This window comes from Cynoglossus semilaevis, chromosome 20 (genome assembly GCF_000523025.1).
Source record: "Cynoglossus semilaevis isolate Cse_v1.0 chromosome 20, Cse_v1.0, whole genome shotgun sequence".
In the NCBI taxonomy this organism is placed as follows: domain Eukaryota; kingdom Metazoa; phylum Chordata; class Actinopteri; order Pleuronectiformes; family Cynoglossidae; genus Cynoglossus; species Cynoglossus semilaevis.
In genome coordinates, this window is record NC_024326.1 from 11,073,735 (window position 1) to 11,083,758 (window position 10,024).

Sequence of the window (10,024 nt, forward strand, 5' to 3'; positions counted from 1 at the left end):
GTCAGAAGGACAGGATAACAATAATGGCCTGGTCCTACCGTGGGTGTTTTCACCACCAAAGACAACGTTCCTTGTACATTTGAAACTAAATTATCAATATTATTATTAAATGTCGGCTGACATCGGTGATAAACTGGCATTAACTAGCAATAATTCAGTTTTAACCTCCCAGCATTATGCTAATTAAATAATCCTATTACATATTAGTCCTCTAGAGTGTCCTTAGAATGAGGTTTAGTCAATTAAAGTTTTATGTAATTACACAAAGCACAGTCAAAGGTTCAAAGACAGATGTCAAACTTTCAAAAGGTGTCTGGTTTTATAACCGCTGACAGGCGTCTCCGACCGCTTTGAAGGTCTTTGTCATCATATCCTTGTCGCGGCTTGAGCTGAATCAGGTTCTCTCAATACTTTGAGATTTTGTGTATATTTTAATCTAAGATTACTGCAAAACCTCATTTCAATTTTCTGTCTTGTAGTCTCTCCATGTACTGTTTTCAGACCTACAGCTTTTTTACAGGTTCATTTTATTGTGTTGTCCTTTGGGGCCACAGTGTTACCAACTGCCACTGGAGTTTAAATGTATCCCAGTCTGATACATGCCCACTCCAATTAAATCACTTTCAACTGCTTTGTTACACATTAGACCCTGATTAAAATTAATTTTCATCATGTAAATGACTGTATAATTATTATAATAATTCAGCCAAAATCAAGCCTTTAAAAATGTCTAATACTTCTAGATTACATTGCCGGGTTTTCTTCATTTGGTGCAATTATCAGTCACATCAAAGCTTAAGAAAGTCTCATAAAAACATGCAATTACACAGTTGATTGAATCACTGCTAAATCGTTTGTGGCTGCAAGAGAGACTAATAAAGATAATAAAGATATTATGAATTCATGCCGGCAATCCAGTCAGAGTTTCACTCCAGACATTTGGGAAAATACAAGTTTGGTCGATTATTATTCTCCTTCCACTCAACATCCTTCCCCCAAACAAACATGCAAACACAGTCCAGTGCCCGGGGTTGTCAGTCACAGGGTTACTCACCATTCACTGCAGCCACTGTATTTGATGTCTCGACATCCGTGTCAGGAGAATTCATCGCAGCCATCCCAAGTCTCCTGGAAGTTCCGGCAGTGTGCCTGATGCTCACACGTGGAATATCCCGGACTCTGGAGACAGAAAAAGGCAGAGAGAGTGTGAATTTGTAGTTTTAGGGCAAACTTTAGAGAATAAAAGACAACGAGAACAGAGTGTTTGTGGTTCTGTGTCAGTTCATGATGACTTCAAGCTTCCTGATTTAGCCTGGTTCCATAAATAAAGAAAACAAATATTTTCTTACATTTGTTCAAAATTGCAATTTGTGTTTTGACCAAAACTTACTATCACTTTCTTCAATCCACTTGTTTGATTTTTGAGGAGGATACAGAGGCCTGTGAGTATTTTTAAACCTGAACTTTCTAAGGTAGTACTTCAAGTTCACCTCCCCTAGAGGATACTCAGGCAGCTCAGTAGGACACAAAGGAAAGGAGAGAATGATTTAGAGGAAACCGCTGTGTACTCAGGGTGTGGTAGAGGTTTCTTTGACTTTAGAATCAACAAATAGTAATTGTTAGCCGTAGCATCCTTCTCAGCGCTGTGAACGGTTAATGCCAGTGGCTGTTCCCTGGTTCAATCACTGAAACTAAAGTGTCGATATGTTCATGACAATCAGCATCTCTGAAATTAAATGTAAATTTTAATGGTCGTTTTTGTAAAATCTTGTGGCACAAGTAAAGGCTGAGTCCTCGTGTCTGTGTGTCTGAGTAAAAAAGAAACCCCACCCACATATTGGCCTGTTTTTATTATTATTATGAAAAAGCCTTCACTTCCCTGCGGGGTATTAAAAAAGACACAAACGCTGGCCCACTCCAAGTGGATAAACAGATTAGGAAAAGACAAAAAGGCTTTAAAATCCTAATTCATGTACCTGATCTGACAAAAGCAGGAGGGCCAGCAGAAAGATCAGCAATTCTGCAGATTAAAGTCGTTCTGGGTTGAACTAAATTCTGAGCAGCTTTGAGTCTCTGCCCATGTTTTCTCTCCATCTTCCTGTTACATTACAAATTCCACATTCAGAACTTTGCCTTTGTTTCATGACCATTTTCTGAGCTTTGTTGTACGAGCTTTGCAGTATCTGTCTGCAGTGTTAAATCTGAGTATCTGTGGATTAATATGAATACTCATTACTCGTTGGGATTGTAATCAATCCCATGATTCACAATATGAACTTTGCTTGTACTGTCCTGCTCATGTATTTTGGGGTTTTCAGATGTACAAGCCCAAACAGAATTCACTGCGTTTTCATCACAACTTTTTCATTCCTAAATATGCCCACATCTGGTGTGAGTCTCTCCTCATTTGTTCCACCCATTTAACATAAAGAGTACTGGAACTGCTGTGCATGTTGGTGTCTAATAATAACTGAGGAACCGAAAACCTGCACCTGTTAAAGCCTTAGGACTTGAGTAACCATGAAAACAACATCCACGAAAAAGAAACGGAGGTTTGAAGTTGAAGCAGACGGGTTTCATACGTGTCCCGTAAGCGGGGAGTTCACAAGAGGTGAGAACAACACAACGGTGATGGGCGTCCCGTAAGCGGGGAGTTCACAGGAGGTGAGAACAACACAACGGTGATGGGGCAGTGTTTCCATAGATGGCGTAATTGTACATCTTCAATGATGTTGACATAATTATGACATGTGGCTGTGCAGACAAGGCTAATCCTTTGTCTTTTTTCTCGTCAACAGGAAGCCAAACTTATCCGCTGCCTCCATCTGGGCTCGCTCCGTTGGGTCTCACATTTTTGTCCTTGAGGAAGTTTATTTTTTTTCAAAATGCATTTAAAGGAAAACACACCAAGGACACTGCTCATGTTTGCCCCCTTGTTGAGTCTGGATGACATGGCTAGGGTGAGTGCAAATATTTCATATTCAGGCGCGGAAATCTTTCTATGTGTTGCAACACGATTGACTTTTCACCGTCACATTGTGCAGATTTTCTCTCGACCGCTGCTTTAACCTTGTATACACAAAGATCGGTGTCGGAGGCAAGAAGCGACAGATATCAGCACGTGTTGCGTCACTCTGTTTTTCTTTTTTTCCTTTCTGTGATTGTGTTGGAGAGTTGCCAAGCTCTGTTTTGTTATATTGGTGCAATGACAAAGTCTGGAGACCTGAGAGTCTGAACAATGAACACGTGTGAAATGAGCAATCTGTCTACGATAGGATTTATCAGAGAGAAAAATAAAATAAAACAACAGTAATAAAAAAAAGGATTCCCTGGAGTCCTGTTGAATGGAATATTGCCAATTTGCGCTGCAATAATTTTCATTATGAGGCCAAATGTCCTGTAATTTAACATTTGGACTGTTTTCACCAAAATCTGACCATCTGTCTGTTGGTCAGCTGCCCAATCACCCCAGTGTTATCACTTGTTCTCTGGAATTAACATTTGCCACTGGCAGGCATACAAAATATCTTAATGGAATTTAAATATAGACAAAATAACCGAACTGGCAGCCAATGAAATAGTTGCACAGATTTGACCTTATAATATGAAAATCTGAAGGTAATAACAGTCTGGTGGGTATGTAAATGACAAGCCGTACATTTAGACCTGGTTGCACCGCAAGCACAGTTTAAAAAAAATCACTGTAATATCGTTTGACCATGTAATCTAATCCAGGTGTGGAATTCTTTAACCTCTGAGTCAGACCGAACTCATCATCTGCCTTTTTAATACGTATTTAAGTAAATGTGGTTCTAATATTAGCATAATGTGTTCAGATCTAATCAGATTTTCAATTTTTTAAAACGCCAAAACTCAAAAGAGAAAAGAGGAAAAAAATAGTCATAATAATTATAATTATTGTAGAGAAACTGAAGACGAGCAAAAAGAGAGGGAATAGAAATAGAAATACTAAACAAACAGCTAATACGACAACGACAACGACAACGACAACGACAACGGCAACGACAACGACAGCACTTCTTTTTGGGATAGAGTTTTTATCTCATAGCATCGATGTATCTACTGTGACAACAACTGGCTTTACATCGGCAGTAAATGTCACGAGGACCATCTGGTCGGGACGTCAGAGTCAATGTGACATTTAAAGACAATTTTCCTTATTCATGTTTGTTGCTGAAACCCAAACCTCACTGCTGCGTGGCTCCATTTCCTCCGGATTCTTTAGTCTAGATTATGAGCACAGGGTCAAATCACAGGAGGTGCGTGCGATAATTGCTTGTCAACCGAAATAGCAACATTTTAAGTTGTTTGCGTTAAGTGGTTATTGAGGCAGCCCTTATACGTGTGTCAGACATATGCTCGAAAATGTGAATTGGATTTGCAGGTTCGCACAAACTCGTTTTCATTTCTGTGCGTATTTTTATGCTGCCCGTTTGGGTTTTTCATAATGAGCGCGTCAGCCGTGTCCTGCAGACGGCCGTGTGTTTTATACCACCAAGCTGACATCACTATTCTTGCTAGCTTCCTGACTTTTATCAGCATAGCCCTGCAGTGATGCTGGGTGACAGATTTGAGAGCTAACGACCAAATCTGACGCACGGGGAGGAGCAGAAGTGGCAGAGGTGGAGGAGGCGGTGGTGAGATGGACAAAGGTTTGCACTGAGAAAAGGTCAAAAGACGTTGTCAGCGCTGATGCATCCATCATTAAAAGGCTACAGAGTTCCTGTTCAGTCTGAACTGACGCAGCTGTGGACTGATTGTTAGAACTGCAGAGATTCACCACTCAAAGATAAAGACATACATTTAGATTTAAATTATATATACGTATAATTGTATTAAGTTCTGAAAAAAATATATACAACAACAAACGTTCCTGACATAATATCTGTGTAAATATCAGAAATGCATACTTTTCTCTTGCACTGGAAAATACAAAGTATGAAAAATGCATTTAAAAAAATTTGCATTTCTCCAGCCGCGATATAAAAGACGTCGAGGCAATTATTAGAAAACAAGAGCAGTCCCTAAAAACAAGTAAATGCATAATAAATAAAGTGTATTTTTCTGCTTAGTTTGTTACCTTTTATGGTTATTTTTATTTTACATATATATTTTTTTACAATTCTTTTATTATTGTCATTATATTTAATGCGTCCTGGATTTGCATGGGTGAAAGGTTTTTTTGAAATTCGTTGTATTTTTTAAAACGTATTTTACTGCCTCTACCCTTAGATTCTGTGCTTTATTACTTTTACAATTCCTCTGACTCCTTTTGACAGTTTTATCTCTCCGTAGGTTATTATATTCATTTCCAAACAATTTATCGTGAATTTCTCTCTCTGTGGAGCACTCTGATTTGGAATTCCATATAGAAAGCTCTGCCTATGGCTCTAATGTACAACATGCTCCTAAAGACACAGACTGTTGAGACAAAGCTGAAGACCCTGAACAAGGTACATGACAGCCCTTCAGCTGACAGCTGAGAAGAAAAACAACAACAACAACAACAACAACAAGAGCAGCGTTTCATATAAAGATCCGTGTGCGTGACAGCCGAGCCGTGTTTCTTCAGCGTCACTGAGATGGTGATCCATGTTGGCTAACAATAAGTGTCAACACAAACTTTGAAGGTTCAAAAATAGCCCCGGCTCGGAAAGTCATGGCCCGTCTTTCTGGTCAGGTGCAAATGACTTCCTTGCATCAAGTAAGCAGGGGTGTGATCCAACCCCGGGGGAAACAGAGACAAACTAAACAGTGGAACATGACAGTGTCGCCCACCGCGTGGCCTCAGGTCGGCCCACACGACAACATCGCTAACATCTCCAGGACAACAGACGTGAGGACAACTGGCTCGTAGTGGCCGAGGTCTAACAAAGGTGATTTCCTCAGGACAGGAACACGGTGGTCTGTCTTTCACGTCACCGATGCTTTCTTTACACCCAGGTGGACAAACGTTGAAGAACACAGAGTTCCTGGAACCCAAGAGCAGATGACATCCACTCCTGTTGTCCGAGCCTCTAATGGGAGCTTGGTAACAGCTTGAAAATCAAATCACCAGACAGAAACCTGACCAGTGACCAAATATAAATCTGGTACAGGTGTAAAAGTGGAGGACTGGGCACAGAAAGGTACAAGATCTCTTTAACTTCTGGCCCTCAGTGTCACCCTACAGCATTTCTACTGACACGTGTGACATTTTCGTTGTGCTGCGAATGCATGAGTCACCGGGTAAGACCTGAATGACAACTAGAAAAAGGTAACTTGTGTTTTACCGTGATAATTGCCGCACTGTCAGTTCTGGAATGACTTTTGAGTCAAAAATGTCACCTATGTCATCAGGATAAAGGCGAAACTGTGTCACCCGCCTGGTGTCTTTGACGAAGTGACGCGGATCAAACCTAAGTGTCTGCAGCTCCAGGAGAGAATGGAGAAGCAGGGAGACTATTACCGACGGAAGTGAAGTCTAATGGTGCCAGATACTTTCTCAACACATTCTCTTGAAAATAACTTTTCACCGATTAACATTCACTGGATGTCACAAAAGACAATGAACGTTCCAGATTCCCACTGTGTCCTTGCTCTGTGATCAAACCACTGTTACAATATAGAAGCTTCGACTCTTTCTGCTGTATGACGGTGAAGGTCTGATCTAAAGCAGCAGATCACAGTGAGAGTCCCCCGGGTGTATCTAATTTGGCAGTGTTTCTAATAACAGAGCGACCGCTCTCACAGGTGATGCCTTTAATGCTATCAAACAGAGTGATGAGGAAGAGGAGGAGAAGTGGAATCATGAAGAGAAAATTAAATATTCAGCAGCAGCTCTAGCTGAGGTGATGGGGAAAAAAGAACAAAAAAAAAAAAAAAAAAAAAAAAAAAAAAAAATACAAAGAGAGTAGCCTAAAGCTCATGGAAGATAATCCTCAGCTCACTCCTGTTCCTCTGTAATCATGTGTTGATGCTCCGCGCTCACTCCCTCCGCGCTGCTTTCAGGTCTGTTAGGAACTGAAGCCAAACACTGCTCTGTGTTTGGCTTCAGTTCAGTGCAGTGCAGAGATAAAGTTAGTCTGTCAGAGCAAACAAGTTCTAATTAATAAAATGAAAAATTAAAAACACAGAATCGCACTCAGGCTCTATTGATGAGTTCACACTCGCTCATTTAATCACAGCCTAAATTCAATTAAGTTTTATAATCCACTGGTTATCAACGTAGTTGTTGTAGTTTGTCAGGTCTTTGAAGGATTTTACATCCTACAATAATTCTACACAACAATGCTTTAAAAAGACTGGATGGAAGTTGTAGTATTTTTGTAAAAACTTCTCTGAAGAGCTAGTATTTGGTTCTTCCATAGTTGTACATGATAATACTTCTCTACATACACGTAATACTTCAATACGTCAATGAAAGAAAACCTGGTCACTTTAACTAACAACAAATGTTATTTACCAGTATATTTACCTCTGCCGCAGCAATTAGATCTTAAAAAAACCAAGATTAATTCCATTATTCAATTTCCTCCTTTTTTCCCCATATGTCATAAATCCTCCTTGAGGAAAATAAATGTATTTCATTCCCTTTGCGACTCTTTGAAGATGTTTCCTCTTCTTGTGAGAGGGACTTCAGATAGTGGAAATGGATACGCAGCTTCATTTAAGACATGACACAAGGAGTAACATTGCAGCGTCAGATCTTAAACTTTCGGAAAGACATAATTTCCGCAAGAAACCTGGTGCAGCAGAACAAAGGTGCCACTGAACCTCTGAAGAGCCATCAGACTTCAAAGCCGTCACCGAGGAGTACAGGAGGGGGAAGTGTGTCGGTGTGAAAGCCAAGCTGCTGACGGAGGATGCTGAACGCGGCAACAAACAGACTTAAGTGCCATCGGTTTATATTTTTATTATTTATTAACTCGACAGCGAAAGGTAAAAGTTAAAAAACACCAGGTTGACCTAAAAAACCCCCACTAATTTAACATAAAAAGAAATTAGCTTTATATTCAAATGATAAATTCCTGAGTCAGTCTCACAGGACAGGAGTTATGCAATAATGCTGGGTTGAATTCAAATGTAATCCAGTCGTATTAGAGTGTGATTTTTGATCAGACTCAGGTGTGTGCAGTGACACAGGCTGCTGTGGCCTCGGCTGCTCAATGTGTTGTTAATTGGTCCCAATCAGTGCAGTGGGGGAGGCCACATCAACAGCCAATCATCAACATACACTTTGATTGGCCTCTTCTTTTAAACAGTAGATTTCACACTCACATCTACATCCACACAGCCAGGTCCGATCATTTGTGATGTAACGATATCACCAGACACACCTGCAGATATGTTAACCAGGTGTTCAGGAAGTCAGGTGAAGCTGTTTGTGGGTCGGTGTGTCAGGATCTCCACCTGACTGACTGTTTAACACAGTTGTGTTTCTAACATATTTTACAGATATTTTACTGGAGACAGAAACGGTGCCAGATTACTGCATGGACTGATGCTGTGGCGACCGTCCACGGGGGGATTCTGACTGAAATGTCAGGGAAAAGCAAATGGAAGCAGCCTCCTGAACATCACATTTTAAAAACAAATTTAGATAGTATGTGTTTTTCCCAATAAAGTGTTTTAACACTGTTTTACTTCAAGTGTTGTTTAACCAAATAGAGAACGTGTATAAAGGTCAGTGTTCACTTATAAAACAGAGAGAATTATTCTCTCTGTCTATACAGCTGGATTATTTTATTCTGCTTTTCTTTTTTTTTTTTTACTCACATGAGACTTAAATTGGTTTCTTTACAGGACCAAGGAGACTGTGGCCTGGTTCCTACAGTATTCTTCTGTTCTGCTCAAATGCAATAAGCAGTTTCAAGTTATATATTTTTAATGTTGTATAAACATAGAGAAAGCATCAAAAAATTCAAAAAACAAGCAAAAAAACCCAGAAGTGAAATATATTTCCATAAATTATAGTGCCGCGTCCCTCTCATGTCCTACTTCCTGTTTTATTCCTAACCTCTGGGTTGTTTAAAAATTTCAGGTCAGGAAACAGACAGCTTCCTGGGAGCCTCAGTGCCCGAACCTTTCTTTCAGCTGAAAGTATAACAGTCAAAATAGGAAGTGATGTCACGTGTGGGGCAGGAGGTACAAGGACATGTTTCTGGTTGACAGGTGTGGCTTTGGTTTAAATCCCTCACCACCATCGACGGTCAACTTTAAAAAGAAAAACCCACTGTGCCATGAAAGCACTTCCTGCAACACAGACGCATCATGTCCTGTTTGTCAGACTGGCATGTGATGAGGGGATGGTCGATGATTAAAAAAGAAGACAACATATAAACGACATATTTATTTACTTTTTTACTTCTACCCTTTTCATGAACTAAAGGTTATTAGTGCTTAAAAAAATACATCGGATGTCAAAATGTATCAAAAACTACATAATGTACCACTACTTAAGGGCACAAAACAAAACAATAAAGCTCACCAACAAAGCCGCAAGAATAAAACATCTTTCCAGCTACTGAAAGACTACATGCATAGTAAGGTTGTGAGAGTCCAGACAGACCAAAGTCTACTCCTATAGTTTGATGTGATCTGACTTTTGAAAGTGCAATTATTTTAATGAATGGCAACATAAGTCTCATTATCTGTTCATCAAGGACAAGCTAGAAAAAAAGTGACTTGTAGGGTTAAATTCTCAACATGGAGCCGTATGCTACAAAACAGCACCAGGAAACTTCAAATCAATATCTAACCGTGTACAAAAGTTTTACCTTAAATTCCCTTCCAAACGCATTTCCCCAGCCTTCAGTCACTTTAACGGCTTCTTATATTTCCAGTAAAATATATCACGGCCAGTGCCCCCTGTATTTGTGAGGAAATGTGTGTGCGTCTTGCCACTAGTCCGTCCTTACAGTGTTTCTGTCTGGGTGAAATCACGCAGAAAAATTTGTCTGACATTATGCTTTGCTACGCCTAATTTCTCTTAATCCACAAAGACACAGCCACAAACGCTGTC

At 40.0% G+C, this 10,024-nt stretch overlaps 1 long non-coding RNA gene across 1 annotated transcript; it reads left to right on the plus strand.

Moving 5' to 3' along the window:
* The first annotated feature begins 2,651 nt into the window (after positions 1-2,651).
* On the plus strand, positions 2,652-9,225 carry LOC112486307 (uncharacterized). Its single transcript, XR_003048732.1, has 3 exons — positions 2,652-2,664; positions 2,799-2,960; positions 8,458-9,225. It is a non-coding gene; the product is annotated as an uncharacterized LOC112486307 (long non-coding RNA).
* The last annotated feature ends 799 nt before the right edge of the window (positions 9,226-10,024 follow it).